The sequence below is a fragment of the Pleurodeles waltl genome, chromosome 7 (assembly GCF_031143425.1).
Source record: "Pleurodeles waltl isolate 20211129_DDA chromosome 7, aPleWal1.hap1.20221129, whole genome shotgun sequence".
Lineage (NCBI taxonomy): Eukaryota > Metazoa > Chordata > Amphibia > Caudata > Salamandridae > Pleurodeles > Pleurodeles waltl.
This window is the reverse complement of record NC_090446.1, coordinates 442507437-442525953: the sequence shown is the minus strand read 5'-3', so window position 1 is coordinate 442525953 and position 18517 is coordinate 442507437. Positions and strand designations below refer to the sequence as shown.

The window sequence follows — 18517 nt, the reverse complement described above, 5'->3', positions numbered from 1 at the left end:
CACGAAAAACTAGCCTACCACCAAAACGGGCAGCAGTCAGCGATGGTTGGAGACTGAAGTGGATGTGCCCAGTTATGTTGCAGACCTGGGTAGATACATATCACCAATTCCAGCTTTACTACCATGTGGGGTACAGCTTTATCCATAGCCCTAAGCAACATCCAACCATGTCAGTACATTGGAAATGGTCACACATATTGTTGGTGCTGTAGGCACATGAGAGTCAATGTATGATCTGGGTTTCATCACTGTGTGGCATTAAGTTGAGTCACTGGGACAAAATGAGTAGTGGCAAAAAAGGCATATACATGTACAAGTGAGCAGGCCTGAGTCAAAGGATGTGTCATACTATGCAGATACCCAACTCTGGCAATTATCAACTGCAGTGAGTGTCAGTGCTAGTAACCTACCTTGTGTGATTGGGCCCATAACCTTCAATGTGGTAGACAGTGCCCTCTGTCCACAAAGATGAAGCCAAATGTGTATCCACTCAAATCAGATGAGTAGAATTAAATAGGAATTATATGGTAAGTACATGCCCTCACACATTCCTAGGGTGTAGCAAGGTTGGTCGATGCAGGATATGTGTTACAAAACCAACCTTTGGCCACATGAATGCAGTGTGCATGAAAGACAGCCCAACAAGGCAGAGTGCCATAGTGTAGAGTGCGAAAGCCAGATGGTAGGATCATAACAAATTCATGACCAGACCCACATCACCTGCACAAGAACAGTGGGCTCAATACCGTCCACAGAGAATGCAGGCACGCCGGGGATTAGGTGCAGTGTGAACAGTAGTGATGTCAATATGTTTAAACACAATCAGTATAGGCATCATGAAAAAGCACTGCAAATCACCTTGGGAAATGTGGACCTGACCTCTTCTCATACGCCCAGGAATGGTAGGCCCAGTGACCTATGTATCTGTTTTTCAATATGTGTAATGAGACAAAATGTCTGCCTTGTCACATAGAGGTTGTATGAAGAATGCAGAGATACTGCCACCTTAAAGGCAACAGTAGTGCAACTTGGACTCATCACTGTTGTATTGAAAGTCAAACATTAGCAAGTCAGATTATCAGTCAGATTACTCATGTCAACATCTAACATAGGACACCATTAACATTTCTCTATCGCATTGCAGAGGATGTACCTATATCTCCTGAGCATCTGCCTGTCCAGGGTGGTGACCTAGCTGAGGATGACAGCCTGTCAACCTTTGACCAAGACACCCTTCAGAAAATCCAGGCCTCCTTTGACACACCATCTCCAGTTGCAGGAAGGGCCACCAGCATTCCAGGGTCTCTAGAGGATCTACCTACACCCAACAAACACCACCTGTCAGCCCACCCCCATCCCTGAACTCTGAGGACATCCAAGTACAATTGCAAAGTTGTCTGGTAGGAGTCCAGCGGAAGATGCTAGATGTGGTGCCGATGGGGATGGAGACCATGGCAGGCATCCTAGAGGCAGTCTCTAGGTGCCTCAGTCCCCATAAGGATACCTCACCCGCCATACGAGGCACCTATCCTCTGCTCCATGGACTAGAACAGTCCCTGGCTGACATCTCTGGTGTCATGAGGCAGAGGCACGAACAACTGCTCTGCCAAAGTGCCACTAGCAAAGTTGCTAAACAGTTGGGGGCAATCGGCACCATCATGGAATCCATGGAGAAGAAGCAGGACACATACTTCACCACAATAGGTTACTACTACTGCAACCTTGCTGCTGTGCTGGCAAACCGGCAGGCCCTTCTCAGTGCAGTGCTGCCTCACTTTTTGGCACAGAGAACTGCTGCTGTGGACTGGGGCTCCACAACTTCAGCCCTTGATGTGTGTGTGCCTCCATTGTTTCCTGCACCTATAACACTCCCCTCACGGGAAGCACCACACACATTAGAGGAGGGAAATGTGGACTTCACCTCTTTCCAGTGTAAAATTGCCAAGTAGAATTTTTCTGTGCCAAATTGCCAGTTTTTCCTTTTTCCAGTGCTGATGACCATGCCAGTGTGCTTCCCAATTGGTACTGACCCCAGTTTGATATCCCAGCTGTTGATCCCACCCATTGAGAGCTTTCAATGTGGCCTATCTTCCATTTTGGCAATTTGTAAATTATCTTCCTTACTGAAAAGCTCCTCTCCTCCACATGTCCCATGCAGTGTATCCCCCATGGACTCTGTCTGGACATCCAGTGGCTCAAAAAAATTGGGATTGTTACAGTAAGAATGGTGCCTGTGGTCCTACAAATTTTTGTACATGTAAATAAATGCACTGAGTTCAACCTGCGTGTTTTGTGTCTGTTGGAGTCTGGTCTAAGTAGAAAATGGTGGAATTTGTGAGTCAAAGACACCAAATACTCCCCAACGGGACATGTGTGGAATGGAGCCATGGACAAAGCTACACAGCCTGAATTAAATATATTTGGTGAACCCTATGTGTATCCAGACGAGCAAATAGTTACTCAAGCCCACGAGCACGAAGTGCAACTAGCCTGCAGAAAATGTTAATGGTGAATGAAGGCACAGCACTGGTGGGGAGCACATCCTTGGATACTTGCCAGCAAACAACACTGCTATGACAAGCAAGTGATGCAAAGATGAGTGTGTAAGTAGCTGGCATCAATGTGTGACCCCAAATATTCTTGATTAGTGACAATGGTTTGACATTACCATCCCTCCAATGTGTGTCGCATGACTTACACACACAGAGCAACAGTATGTGAATACCTGTTTCAGCCTGTCTATCCATTCACATCAAGAGTGCCACTTACAGTGCCCATCTATGTTTGTAGGTCCCTTATGTGATTCCATATCAAACTTGACAGGTTCCTTTCCATAGGTCTTTCACCTAGTCACACATGTCTACAAACACACTGCTAGCAAAGCCTGCTGCATACTCTTAACACAACCTAAGCAGCTATGATAAGTCCTACACAGTGAATCATGATGTATACTTGTATGTATAAAAGATTTATATTTAATGTAAATATAAAACGTATCTTACTAAAAACTACCTAAACTACACTAACCTATCTAACCTAAACTACACCTAAATTAAACTATGCTACCTAAACTACACTTCCTTATCCTAAAAACTATCTAAAAATACCTTATCTTACTTTACTCTGCACATAGAACACATTAAACCTCAACCGCCCACTCTTCTTAATACACACATTCCATAAACTACACCTATACACAAACTACTTAAACATATGAAGCTAAACAAAAATATATTGTTTTGCATTTTGTTTTTTAATATTTGTTTTATTAAAACACATATCCTAAACATCAACCACCCCCTCCACCCACTAAATAACCTAACCACTCCTATACCCAAGTAATGAACCAACCCCACCTAAAATATTAAATTATTATACCTAACCTATACTTACACAAACTATGCCTAAACTATGCTATAGAAAACAGTCTAATAAAAAACAAAACGGGGAAGGGCAGAAAGGATCCATGTGGCCTACAATTACTCTCCTATGCGGTCCACAGACTGCTGTAGCGTTTGCAACAAACGTATTGCCATGTCAACTTTGTGTTCCAGGGCTGCCACCTATAGCTTCAGGTCGGGCATGTCCTTCCTTACCAGCTGTTCAAATGCTGATCCATGTCCAGTAGTTTAGGACTGGGGTTGTGGTGGTCCTGCAGGCTGACTGGTAGATGTACTGGGCAATGGACATGAGGCACCCTGCAGGTCGACAGCAACATCCTGGCTTGGGCCTGGCTGATCATGCATGTGGTGTTGTGCACGAAGTGCCGTCTGCCCTTTTCTCAATTAGTTGTTTTGCCATTCTGCAGTATGCGTTCGCCATGTGGCGGTTGCGCCTGTAATGCTCCAAACCGATAAGTTGGTCCTTCTGATGCTCCAGAGTCATGCTGTTTGTTGGAGCGGAATGAAAATGTATCAGACAAAGGGGGAGATTTACAAACATTTTATGCTGTGTTAGCGTCACAAAAGTGATGCTAACCAGTACAAAATGTTTTTTTCCTAATTTACTTTCCAGTACAAAACTTGTTTTGCGCTGGAAAGTACCCTAAAAGTAACAAAGAGCAGTGCAAAGCACTGCTTTGCGCTACTGAGCTCCAAGGTGGTGTTATATAGGTGGTACGTGAGCATTGCCATGCAACAACCCATTCCTTTAGCCACAAAACCCTACCTACAAACAAAAGCAGAAAGGGTTTTGAGCTAAAGGTAATGCCTTTTAAAAGCAGGCGTTAAAAGGAGAAATGTTTTCAATTCTCCTTTCTTTTAAGCCTTTGCATGCATGCTGCACACATCCAATATAGGAAAAGTTTTAAAGTGTGTCTAAGTATAGTATTTTGTACTGGAAGCGTACACTTTCAGTACAAATCCTATGCTAGACCTTTGCTCACACCCATGCACTATGGTACAAAGGTGTGTGCATGCTGCACAGTGGCTAAAATCTGCACCGGTGCTAGAGGGAGGGGAAGAGAGAGCCATATCTCTGTAAATGTGGTGCTCTCCTGCTCGCTCTGTCACACAATGCAGCACAACATTTTTCACTGCTGCGCTGCGCTGGGTGGCAGTTTTGTAAATCTGCCACAAAGCATTTTTAGGAACTGTGTCAATCATCATAGTGCTTCATCTAGTTTCAAACATCACATGTGGCATCTCTAAAATCCAAAAATCACCTTGAAGTATAAATTGACCATCCATCTAAATACAAATTTAGCAAGGCCAGCGTATACAGGTGTTACCAATGTTGGCAATTGCAATTGCATTGGCCAAATCTAGGTATATAAATCAAAAGGATATACACAGTTCCACTGAAAAAACGAGTTCCTATAGTTCAAAGGTTCCTGGAAATCCAAGTATTTTGGAGCAAGAGCCCTCACTCACCATTTGGTGGCATGCTTCATCATCGGGCTATGCTCCTCGTCAGGCCAGCACTGAAATGCCTGACGGGCCCCACACAGGGGCTCTTTGCCGGAGATCTTTTGATAGTAACTAATAGCCGGTCAGTGTGTGCACTAATGAGCCCATACTAAGTAATAAGTCATACTCTAATGGGTTTTCCCTTGTAATACCTTGCTAACAGCAATTATATACACTGTATTGTAACAGCATTGACATATTTGGGTACTTATTGAGAGAGAACTTGGGTTGGGACATCTGTGACATACAAACACATGACTTTCAGGAGGGTGACGCATTCTTTGCTTAAATTGACATAATAGATGGCTTTTATTTAACAGTTTTTACTCTATATCTATGCACCTAGACCGTATTGGACCACGTAAGCTTGGTGCCTTACCTGATGGGGCCCATCCACTAAGATGAGGAGGGTAAGCACATTTGGCGTATCTGCCTTTCCCATTTTTCTCCACTGATTTTATGTGCACATCACGGAATGGAGATTTCACATGTGTGCTGATTAAATTTATTGACACTTTGCACACCATTGAATGTTCTAAATCTGTTTATGATTTATGTTCTGTGTTCTATATTCTAGGTTCCTGCTTAATGCGACATTCCCGACTATGGGTTATATATAATTTAAGGATTAGGTAGGTTTATTGGTCCTGAAGAATCGCACTAGATCTTACAGACTAACAAGCGAGAAACATGTTGACCACGATTTAGTAGTAGTACAGGGGATCCTGTACCTACATTCACTACACTCTAAATTGAGAGATTTAGTGATAGCTACCAACACTTTTGCTTTTCCTGTTTTTGGGGAGATTAGATCTTACCTTATCCCCTCCCCGCATTTATGTTTTTAATCATGGCAGAGGTCAGATATCTTAATAAAATACGTTTTACCTCTAGTTTTTTTTTAACAGCACTTCTTTTTCTTTTGCATACCAATCCTACATTAGTGCACACACTGACCGGCTATTAGTTACTATCAAAAGATCTCTGGCAAAGAGCCCCCGTGTGGGGCCCGTCAGGCATTGCAGTGCCGGCCTGACTAGGAGCATAACCCAATGATGAAGCAGGTCACAAAATGGTGAGTGAGGGCTCTTGCTCCAAAAGATTTGGATTTCCAGGAACCTTTGAACTATAGGAACTCGTCTTTTCAGTGGAACTGTGTAAATCTTTTTGATTTATATATTAGATGGGAGTACTATACACAGGACCAGGACTTTGTTTCTGAACCTCCCATGTCTCTTTAGCCCCTCTTTGTCTTGTTGTTTGACAAATCTAGGTATAACCATGTCAATACAGATGGTATGGTGTAGGTGTCCCTAGGAATTAATACTTTTTGTTCCTTATGCAGCCTTCAACAGGATTGAGTTCATGGCCCTTAACCTAGGTAAGGTGAGCAACGTCTGGCAAGTACATGTATTATGACTCAACATTGTGTACCTGATATTATAAGGAAATAACTTTGGACACATTGCTGCGTATACTTACTATGTCCCAAGTATTTGAAACATGAATGGAGGCTGGCTAGCTAACTCACATCAAACAGAGATGTTGCATACATCTCCTATATTGGCTAATGTAAATACCTGGAGGACCATTCCATAGCTCATCACATGCAGTTAAAGTAATAGCAGGTGTCCCTATACATAGCATAGTGTGTTTCCCTACATTTCAGCTACGAATGTCACCTTGCTGCGCATCATCCCTTAGCATATCCATGTGATAGGTGTGTGCATGCATGCTGTGCATCTCATATACACAAGTATCTTGTGATGTAACTAGCAAGTGTTAGCCAAACTGTAATCCTTTGTGACATTTTTGTTGCAAGCCATTATGGGTAACACCACCAAAAGGTAGAGTGTGGAATGGACTGTCGGGTGACAACGCCATGCAGGCATCTTTGGTCAAACACATCTTGGCATTTCTGGTAATAAGACAGCGCAAAGGTATGGCTATGTATTCAATACGGAAAATGGGGAATTAGATGGCATGAGAGAGGCCTTTAACTGTATTACAATGTGTGGAATGCTGACATCTGGGCCAGCTACCCTTACCTATTAAGTCTTCACTGAATTGTGAATCCTCACATCCTGTCTGGACTTGCATACAAAATGTACATACAATACAATGTGGACGACAACAGTAGCAATGTGCATCTGACATGCATTTGGAAGGTTAACCATTCCAAGCCATGTTCAGCTATAAATCCTCTCACATGTACTATAACAGACTATGGCATTTTGGTCATGGCTTCTCTGTCACCCATCTATCACGCGGGCCTGCATAGATTGGCAATATATTCACCTTGACATTAATCACTATCTAATGCACATGCAACTTTGACATATTTTATTTATGATGTGCCATATCTGAAACAAATTATTCCATTAGAATTGGGATGCCCATTAAACGTCATTACAAACATTATCCAACATCACACACAATTATTGCACAACTCAGTAAACCATTTAGGTGACAGTCATTGGTAGCATTGGGATCCTTGAAGCTGTCCATATCAGCGTTTGTGTACGGTTCGGGTCCACCTACAAAACATAACATGGTACATTGCACTGTGAATGTATAACACATACAATGTGGACTTAAGAAGCAAAGTACATTGAGTTAGCAAATGTTTTTGCAAGTCTGCAGGTTCCACATGAAGCATATGCCACAGTTTACATGGCTTAATTATCCACATAGGTAAGGCAGGTTAAAGTGTTCATAGATATGATGTGCATAATCAGGAATCAGGTGCACAGATTGCGGACCAAGTACAAACACATCACTACTTGCAAAATGGCACAGGCTACCTGCCTTTCTTGGGTTTGTGACCCTAATGGTTTGACATACCACACTCTGCAAGATGTTACATTAGCTGTGCCTTTCTCATATATATACATGTATGTAGGAAAGTACCCTCTTTCTTGGCATGGTTACCCCCTTTTTAGCAGAGGTACCCCCCACAAACTCCAGACCCATTTTCCTGGACTTTGTGGGTGCGGGGATGCCATTTTACGCATGTGCTGGACATAGGTCACTACCTATGTCCAGCTACATAATGGTAACTCCGAATCTAGGCATGTTTGGTATCCAGCATCTTGGAATCATACCCCAATACTTTTGCAAGTATTGGTTGTATGATTCCATGTACTCTGGGGGCTCCTTAGAGGACCCCCAGCATTGATCCTACAGCATTCTGAGGTTTTCCAGGCAGCCCCAGCTGCTGCCACCTCACTGATGTGACAGAGGTTTCTGCCCTCCTGTTGCTTGAGCTGCTCAATCCCAGGAGTGCAAGTCGGTGACGTCAGAGACCCCTCCTGATAGGTGATTATCTGGTTAGGTGACAATCCCCCTCTCAGGGCTATTTAGGGTCTCTCCTCTGGGTGTTTCCTCAGATTCGGTTTGCAAGACTCCACCAGGACTCCTCTGCTGCAGCTTCTGACCATCGGATCAACTGCAGACTGGTTCAGGATCACTGTAACTGTGAAAAAGTCTCCAAGAAGGCTACTGCGACTCTGCAACTTCAGCTCCTGCCAAAAACTACAACAGTTTCCAGGTTGTGCACACTCTGAGGACTGCTTGTCTTCATTCTGCACCAGAAGGACCGAAGGAATCTCCCGTCGAGTGACGGAGTCACTTCCCTGCTTCAGCAGACACCTCTCTGCAATGCCAACTGGTACTCTGGGACTCCTCTCCTGTTGACGAGCGTGATCCCTGGAACACAGGTGGCGGACCAAAGTGATCCTGAGTGTCCAAAGGTCCAGCTGTCCAAATTTGGTAGAGGTAAGGGCTTGCCTCCCCGATTCAGACAGTACCCCTGTGCACCACATGTTCTGCAGCTCCTTGGGCTTCTGTGCTCTTCTTCCAGAAATCCTTCATGCACAGCGCAGCCCAGGTCCCCAGCACTCTAGCCAGCGACGCTCAGCTCCCTGAGTTGTTCTCTGGCAGTGTGGGATCCCTTTGTGCAGTGCTGCGATGACCGCATTTTGTAACTCATTTGTCCCTGTATCCTGGGACTTCTGTGGGTGCTGTCTGGTCTTCTGAGGGCACTCTAAAGTGCTGAGAGCCCCCTCTGTCTCCCCAGTCTGAGCTGAGACACCCAGGCCCAGGTAGCGCCTTTTCCTGCCAACCACGACATTTGCATGAGCCAAGGCTTGTTGGCGGAATCCAATGACAAAAACCAGCCTGCATCCAACATCTGGACTTGGGACATCTCTTGCACCAAGCAGGAACCCACAGCTGTCTTCTTTGGTGCTTTTCTGACTTCTTCTTCCAACCGGAGAATCCACTTTTGCACCTTCAACCAGGTTAGCAGGGGCTCCTGTTCTTCCTGGACTCTTCATCTGTTCTTGGACTTGGTCTCATCTCTCTACAGGTCCAGGAATACATCATTGGTGTTTTGCAGTCTTGCTTGTTTTTTGCATAATCCTTTACCACGGCTTCTAGTGTGTCATAAGGAAACTTGCTGTACTTTGCTCCTGTTTTCCTGGGCTCTGGGGTGGGGTAGTTTACTTACCTTTGGTATTTTCTTACACTCCCAGTGCCCCTGTACAAACTACACTTGCCTGGGGGGGGAACCGACATTTGCATTCCACTATTTCAGTATATGGTGTGTGTTGCCCAGGCTCATTGCACTATTCTACGGCTGTTTACTTACCTGATTTTGGTTACTAGTGTATATATTGTGTATAATACTTACCTCCAGAGGGACTATAGCCTCCAAGATATTTTGGCCTTGTGTCACTAATATAAAGTACCTACATTTTTGGCAACACTGAGTATTGTCTTTCTTGTGTATAAGTACTGTGTGACTATAGTGGTATTGCAAGAGCTTTGCATGTCTCCTAGTTCAGCCTTGGCTGCTCTGCTATAGCTACCTCTATCAGCCTAAGCTGCTAGACACTGCCTATATTTCACTAAGGTGGATCACTGGACCTGGTATAAGGTGTAACTGCCTCTGGTACCCACTACAAACCAGGCCACTTTCTCACATTGGTGGTGCAGCGGTGGGATAAGTACTTGCAATTGCCTTATCACTTTGTCACTGGTGCTTTCCACATGAAAGTGTACTCTAATACTTAGAGCTATATGCAATTATACCTAGCAGTCTCATTTTCACTCTAAAGAAATTGTTTTCCAAACATTTTTTCTTTCTCTATAAAAAGTTAGGTGAAATTGTTTTTCTTACTTCTCACTCTTTTTCCTAACTTTTCTATCACTATGCCTTCTATTGAGGCTACCCCAAGGGTTATCAAGACAACCTATGAGAACCTTAACTTCAAATGTCTGAGGGGGCTCTGCCTCGAAAGAAGCTTAGGGATTGGGAAGAATGCCAATAAGGATTTCCTCTTAAACCTCCTCTTGCAAGATGATCAGGAGCAATCTGATACTCATGTACAATCAGAGGGAGAGGTAGAGGGGGAACCTGACCAGGTAGATTCAGGAGAGATTCCTGAAGATGCAGGGGAGGGTCCTTCCACAGATCTTTCTCTTAACAAACCTCATAGTGTAGCTGGTAGTGGGAAGGGGTCACACAAAGGTAGGGCACCCTTCACACCTAGAGGCCAGGCCACTAGGGTTACACAAGTTAGGGAAAGATCAACCTCTGCCCACTCCCATGTCACTTCTGTGTCAGAAGTGTCCCACACATCCAACCCGGAGGACCATTCCCTAGGTAGGGAACTCAGAAAGCTGAGGCTGGAGGAGACAAGACTGAGGCTACAACAGCAACAGTTGGCCCTAGATAGGGAATCCCTAGCTGTGGAAAAGGAAAGACAGGGTTGGGGTTAGTTCCCCATGGTAGCAGCAGCAACAGCAGTTTTAGAAGTTACAATGTCAAAGAACATACATTTGATTGTAGAAACCTGAATAAAATTGTTCCGCCTTACATGGAGGGGGATGACATCCACTAGTGGTTTGCTACACTTGAGAGGGCCTGTAAAGTTCAGAGGGTCCATCAGGTGCAGTGGGCTGCTACTCTGCGGTTGTCTTTCTCCGGCATGGGGAGAGATAGGCTTCTTACTGTCAGAGAAGATGATTTAGATAATTACAATGTTCTGAAGACTGCATTCTTGGATGGATTTAGCTTAACCACTGAACAATACAGGATTAAGTTCAGAAAAACCAGAAAAGAGTCTTCACAAGATTGGATAGATTTTGTGGACTGTTCAGTGAAGGCCTTAGAAGGTTGGTTGCTTGGCAGCAAGTGTCTGATTATGAATGCTTATATAATCTAATCTTGAGAGAACTTATTCTTAACAATTGTGGGTCTGATTTGTTACACCAGTATCTTGTGGACTCTCCCCAAGAAGTGGGAAAGGAAGACAAATGGGTCAGAACAAGGGTGAGCAGAAAAGCTCATACAGGAGGTGACACGGATGGCAAGAAGGATGATGGTGAGTCACATGACAAGGGTGGGGACAAAGATAAAAAATCATCAGAGTCTTCATTAGGCCCACAAAAATCCTCTGGGGATGGTGGGCCCAAATCGCCTTCTAACCATGAGAAAAAAGCCTTGGTGTTATTTGTGTAAAAGCAAAGGCCATTTGGCAAGTGATCCCACTTCTCCCAGTAGAAACACCAAACCTCCCACCACAACAACCCCCACTGCTTCCACTAGTGCCCCTAGTAATAACAGTGGTTGTGGGAAAAACTCTACAAATAGGCAAAGAGTGTAGCTGGGCTCACTTTTGGTAATGTAGTGGGAGTTGGTCTAGTTAGGGAGACTACTGAGGCTGTTTTAGTCTCTGATGGTGGCACTGACCTTACCACCTTAGTTGCTTGTCCCCTTAATATGGAAAAGTATAAGCAACTATCTTGAATAAATGGTGTTCAGGTTGAGGCCTACAGGGACACAGGTGCCAGTGTTACTGTGGTGATGGAGAAACTGGTTGCACCTGAGCAACACCTATTTAGTCATCAGTACCAAGTTACATAGCAACATTGTTAGCCACCCCATGGCTGTTGTAAATCTCAATGGGGGGTACTGGTCCTAAGAAAGTTGTGGTATCCAGTGACTTACCTGTAGAGTATCTATTGGGAAATGATTTGCAAACTTCAGCTTAGGCTGAAATGGAGTTGGAGGCCATGCATCTTTGCTGGGCATTCCAGGGCACATCTTTGCTCTTACCAGGGCTCAGGCAAAGAAGCAAAGAGTAGAGGGAATCTTGGATCCTGGAATAATCGACCAAGTGCTCCCAAAAACTAGGGAAAGAAAGGGGAAACCCTTGTCCACTATCCCTCCCTCTCTAGAAGATTCCCCTTTTGATGAGGAGGAGTCAACTCCTTGTGCAGAACTTACACTAAAGGAGCTTCAGGCTGACACAGCTGAACTCTTGGGTGCAGGGGGGGCTGCCAGGGAGGAACTGAGTGTGGCACAGCAGACCTTTCCCACACTAGAGGGTCTAAGACAGCAAGCTGCCAAGCAGCAAGCTGGGGATATCAGTGACTCACATAGAGTTTATTGGGAGAATAATCTGCTTTACACTGAGGCAAGGGACCCAAAGTCTGTTGCTATCAGATACTGGTACAGATACCCTTGCAGTATAAGTAATTCCTCCTGCCTGTTGCACATGAAATTCCCCTGGCTGGACATCTGGGGCAAAGTAAGGCCTGGGACAGACTTGTCCCTCACTTTCACAGGCCTCACAAGTCAGAGGACACAAAAGAGTTATTTCGCTCTTGTGTCACTTGCCAGGCCAGTGGCAATCCTGTTGGGATCCCAAAGGTCCCCTTAATCCCACTGCCTGTGCTTGGGGTGCCCTTTGAAAGGGTTGGGGTTGATATTGTTGGCCCCCTTGACCCTCCAACTGCTTCTGAAAACAGATTCATCTTAGTAGTAGTGGACAATGCCACAAGATACCCAGAAGCAATCCCCTTAAGGACGACTACAGCTCCTGCAGTGGCAAAGGCCCTCCTGGGAATATTTTGAAGGGTGGGCTTTCCTAAAGAGGTAGTATTAGACCGGGGTAGTAACTTCATGTCTGCATACTTAAAAGGAATGTGGTGTAACCTATAAATTCACCACACCGTATCATACACAAACGGACTGGTTGAGAGATTTAATAAAACTCTCAAAGGCATGATCATGGGACTCTATGAAAAACTCAGAAGGAGGATGGGATGTTGTAGGAGGCTGGCCTGGCTTGTAGTGGGTACCAGAGGTACTTACACCTTGTGCCAGGTCCAGTTATCCCTTTTTAGTGTAGAAGAGGTGTTTCTAGCAGCTTAGGCTGATAGAAGGTAGCTATGGCAAAGCAGCTTAGGCTGAACTAGGAGATATGTAAAGCTCCTACTATACCACTGGTGTCATATGCACAATATCATAAGAAAACACAATACACAGAAGTACTAAAAATAAAGGTACTTTATTTTTATGACAATATGCCAAAAGTATCTCAGTGAGTACCCTCAGTATGAGGATAAGTTATATACACAAGATACATGTACACAAACCAAAAGTATGCAGATAATAGCAAAAGGAAGTAATCCAAGCAATGTAAAGTTACAGTAGATTGCAATAGGAGCACATAGGTATAGGGGCAACACAAACCATATACTCCAAAAGTGGAATGCGAGCCACGAATGGACCCCAAACCTATGTGAGCTTGTAGAGGGTCGCTGGGACTGTAAGAAAACAGTGAGGGTTAGAAAAATAGCCCACCCCAAGACCCTGAAAGGTAGGTGTAAAGTGCACCTACTACCCCCAGAGAGCACAGAAGTCGTGATAGGGGGATTCTGCAAGGAGAACAAACACCAGCAATGCAACAACAGTGGATGTCCGGACCGGAGTACCTGTAAGACAAGGGGACCAAGTCCATGAGTCGCGACAGTGTCGAGAGTGGGCAGGAGCCCAAGAAATGCCAGCTGAGGGTGCAAGGAAGCTGCCACCTGTTGGAAGAAGCTTGGAGTTCTGTAAGAACGAAGAGGAGTAAGAACTTCCCCTTTGGAGGATGGATGTCCCACGTCGTGAAGAAGTTTGCAGAGGTGTTTCCATGCAGAAAGACCGCAAACAGGCCTTGCTAGCTGCAAGGGTTGCGGTTAGGGTTTTTGGATGCTGCTGTGGCCCAGGAGGGACCAGGATGTAGCCACTTGGATGAGGAGACAGAGGAGGCGCCCAGCAAGTCAGGGAGCCTTTACAGAAGCAGGCAGCACCCGTAGAAGTACCTGAACAGGCACCTAGAAGAAAAGTGAACCGGAGTCCACCCGAAGTCACAAAAGGGAGTCCCACGACGCTGGAGGACAACTCAGAAGGTTGTGCACTGCAGGTTAGAGTGTCGGGGACCCAGGCTTGGCTGTGCACAAAGGAAATCCTGGAAGAGTGCACAGGAGCCGGAGCAACTGCAAATCACGCGGTACCCAGCAATGCAGTCTAGCATAGGGAGGCAAGGACTTACCTCCACCAAACTTGGACTCAAGAGTCACTGGACTGTGGGAGTCACTTGGACAGAGTTGCTGAGTTCCAGGGACCACGCTCGCCGTGCTGAGAGGGGACCCAGAGGACCGGTGATGCAGTCTTTTGTTGCCTGCGGTTGCAGGGGAAGATTCCGTCGACCCACTGGAGATTTCTTCAGAACTCCTGGTGCAGAGAGGAGTCAGGCTACCCCCAGAGCATGCACCACCTGGAAACAGTCGAGAAAGCCGGCAGGATGAAGCAATACAAGGTTGCTAGTAGTCGTCTTGCTACTTTGTTGCGGTTTTGCAGGCGTCCTGAGCAGTCAGCTGTCGATCCTTTGGCAGAAGGTGAAGAGGGAGATGCAGAGGAACTCTGATGAGCTCTTGCATTCGTTATCTGGTGAGATCCCCAAAGCAGAGACCCTAAATAGCCAGAAAAAGAGGTTTGGCTACCTAGGAAGGAGGATTGGCTACCAAGAGAGGTAAGAGCCTATCAGAAGGAGCCTCTGACGTCACCTGCTGGCACTGGCCACTCAGAGCAGTCCAGTCTGCCACAAACCCCTCTGTTTCCAAGATGGCAGAGGTCTGGGCACCAGAGCAGGGCTGGGGGATCCCTGAACTGGTGTAGACTGGCTTATGCAGAGATGGGCACCATCTGTGCCCATCAAAGCATTTCCAGAGGCTGGGAGAAGCTACTCCTCCCCAGCCTTCACACCTATTTCCAAAGGGAGAGGGTGTTACACCCTCTCTCAGAGGAAGTCCTTTGTTATGCCTTCCTGGGCCAAGGCTGCCTGGACCCCAGGAGAGCAGAAACCTGTCTGAGGGGTTGGCAGCAGCAGCAGCAGCAGTGGAGACCCCGGAAAGGCAGTTTGGCAGTACTCGGGTTCTGTGCTAGAGATCCGGGGGATCATGAAATTGTCCCCCCAATGCCAGAATGATCTTAGACATGTTACATGGCCATGTTCGGAGTTACCATTGGGATGCTGTACATAGGTAGTGACCTATGTACAGTGCACGCGTGTAATGGTGTTCCCGCACTCACAAAGTCCAGGGAATTTGCCCTGAACGATGTGGGGGCTCCTTGGCTAGTGCCAGGGTGCCCTCACACTAAGTAACTTTGCACCCAACCTTCACCAGGTGAAGGTAAGACATATAGGTGACTTATAAGTTACTTAAGTGCAGTGGTAAATGGCTGTGAAATAATGTGGACGTTATTTCACTCAGGCTGCACTGGCAGGCCTGTGTAAGAATTGTCAATACCCTGGGTACCTCAGTACCATATACTAGGGAATTATATGTGTGTACCAGTATGCCAATTTAAATTGATAAATTTAGTCACTAGCCTGTTAGTGACAAATTTGGAAAGCAGAGAGAGCATAACCACTGGTTAGCAGAGCCTCAGTGAGACAGTTAGGCATCACACAGGGAACACATACTGGGCACATACTTATGAGCACTGGGGCCCTGCCTGGCAGGGTCCCAGTGACACATAGACTAAAACAACATATATACAGTGAAATATGGGGGTAACATGCCAGGCAAGATGGTACTTTGTTTTCATCATTCCTAGTTGTATATTTAACCGTTTGATTCCGATTCATCGTTTCTGTCTTTATTTTTATTTATTATTTTTTATTATTATTATTATTATTTATAATTATATTCATTTTCATTTTCACGTCCATTTATGCTTTTCCCTTTTGCACTATTTTCTATATCAAAACCTTAGTATCTTCTGGAACCGAAATAGAGTGCCTTCCGATATTAATCCGACTGTCTCCACTCAGCCGCTGGTTCAGTCAAAACATTTTCCCTAGTTAAGAGCTTTTGCCCTTTATCACTTTTAGGCCCATAAGGTACCAGTGCTGATAGTATTCTCTTACAGCTAGTGTAACTCCCTTCTCCACTTTTGCGGCGCATTCTGCCCAAGTGTTTGACAGGCTTCCATTGCGCCGCATTGAGAGATCTAAAGTCGCGGAATTCCAATATGGCGGCTGAACAAGTCCGCAATATTATAACGAGAGGCCGCGGACCAGCCTCGTGCTATATACCCATCAATTACATTATTTAAACAGACGGGAACCGCGGCCGCTGACGTTTACCGACCCGTGGAGAGGCCATACCACCCTGTTTATCGGCAAATTGGTGAGTTTCCCTTATGTTATTATTGAACACGCTCCTGCCATTCAATCTAGGATTTCTCGCTTCCGGTTCTTATTAAGAAACTATGGCCCTCATTCTGACCTTGGCGGGCGGCGGAGGCCGCCCGCCAAAGTCCCGCCGTCAGATTACCGTTCCGCGGTCGAAAGACCGCGGCGGTAATTCTGACTTTCCCGCTGGGCTGGCGGGCGGTCGCCTTCAGACCGCCCGCCAGCCCAGCGGGAAAGAGGCTTCCACGATGAAGCCGGCTCGGAATCGAGCCGGCGGAGTGGAAGCTGTGCGACGGGTGCAGTTGCACCCGTCGCGTATTTCACTGTCTGCGCAGCAGACATTGAAATACATGTAGGGGCCCTCTTACGGGGGCCCCTGCAATGCCCATGCCAGTGGCATGGGCACTGCAGGGGTCCCCAGGGGCCCCGCGACCCCCCCTACCGCCATCCGTCTGGATGGCGGTAGGGGGGGTCGGAATCCCCGCGGCGGTGCAGCAAGCTGCGCCGCCGCGGAGGATTCAATGGGGCGGCGGTACACTGGCGGGACCCCGCCAGTGGTGCCGGTCCGACCGCGGCTTTACCGCCGCGGTCGGAATCCCCATTGGAGCACCGCCGGCCTGTCGGCGGTGCTCCCGCGGTCCTCCGCCCTGGCGGTCAAAGACCAGAATGACCACCTATATCTGGCCGTTGGTTTCCACAGCACATCCTTGCTGTAGTGACACCACTTTGATCCGCTTCTTTTCAAATATAGATTAATTTTGTATTAGATTATTATTGATTTATGTCTATCAGTTTTTGAGTATTGTTTTTACATGTTTGTATTCATTGTACCCTTCATGTAGTAGTTTATTAATGTCGTTACATGTGTAAGCATATTTTGTTTGATTTTACCATATTGTCCTTTGTTGTCTAGTTTGACTGTGGTGTGTCTGAATTGGAATACTAGTGTTTTATGTATTCACATCTTTTCTATCTCACGATTATTTGTAGATTTATATTATTCAATTAAAGTTTTTCTTATTGAGATTTTGTTCCCTGTTTTGCCTTGTTATTATTCGATTCTGTTTAGCAGTCTGGAATAATTTTTTTGAATGACCTTAATTTATCAGCTTACATTTATCAGCGCCTATAGGGATTTACTTCTGAAGCTTATCATACCTTCAGGTATTATATTATTCCTGTAGCTCACGTCATAGTTTCTCCTACTCCTAAGATGGTACTTTCCTACAGATGTCCTCCTCCCATGCCTCCTTTTATACTGCAGAGAGGTACCCCAGAAAGGTGTGGGCTACAGCTCCTTTAAACTCCTCTTTGGTCACCCTGTTAGGGGACTACTGGCACTTGTCAAAGAGGGGTGGGAGCAACCGTTGAAGACCCCTAAACAAGATATTGTGGATTATGTGCTTGGTTGAGTACATGAAAAAGGCCACTAAAAACCTTCAGGCCACCCAAGAGCTTCAAAAGCATGGCATGACTAGAAGGCTGTCCTGACTGAGTACCACCCAGGACAGAAGGTGTGGGTATTGGAGCCTGTGGCACCAAGAGCACTCCAAGACAAATGGAGTGGACCACATCTTATTATGGTAAATAAGGGTGTGGTCACCTATTTGGTGGACAATGGCACTCCCAGAAGTCGCCTCAGGGTACTTCATGTCAACCGCCTTAAAGCCTTCTATGATAGGGCAGATTTGATCCTAGTTATGGCCACAGATGAGGGGCAGGAAGAAGAGAGTGACCGTCTCCCTGATGTCTTCTCCAACACTGCAGCTGATGGCTCAGTGGAGGGGTTGTCCTTGCAGACTGCCTTACAGCAGAGCAAAAGGAGGACTGCAAGAACCTCCTAGGCCAATTCTCTGAACTCTTTTCACTCACACCTGGTCAGACTACTTGGTGTGAACATACTATTGATACTGGAAACTGTTTGTCTGTCAAAAGTATGATTTATCAGCAGCCTGACCATGTCAGACACTATATTAAATCTAAGGCTCAGAAGATGTTGGACCTAGGAGTTATTGAGCACTCAGACAGCCCATCCGCCAGCTCAGTGGTGTTTGTCCCCAAACTTCATAGTCC

At 45.8% G+C, this 18517-nt stretch overlaps 1 long non-coding RNA gene across 1 annotated transcript in view; it reads right to left on the bottom strand.

The window, feature by feature from the left end:
• Positions 1 to 7235: 7235 nt before the first annotated feature.
• Positions 7236 to 18517, bottom strand: part of LOC138304156 (uncharacterized) — a 64786-nt gene continuing 53504 nt past the window's right edge. The window contains exon 2 of the long non-coding RNA XR_011205511.1: positions 7236 to 7444. This is a non-coding gene — a long non-coding RNA (uncharacterized lncRNA). The remainder of the gene's footprint in view (positions 7445 to 18517) is intronic.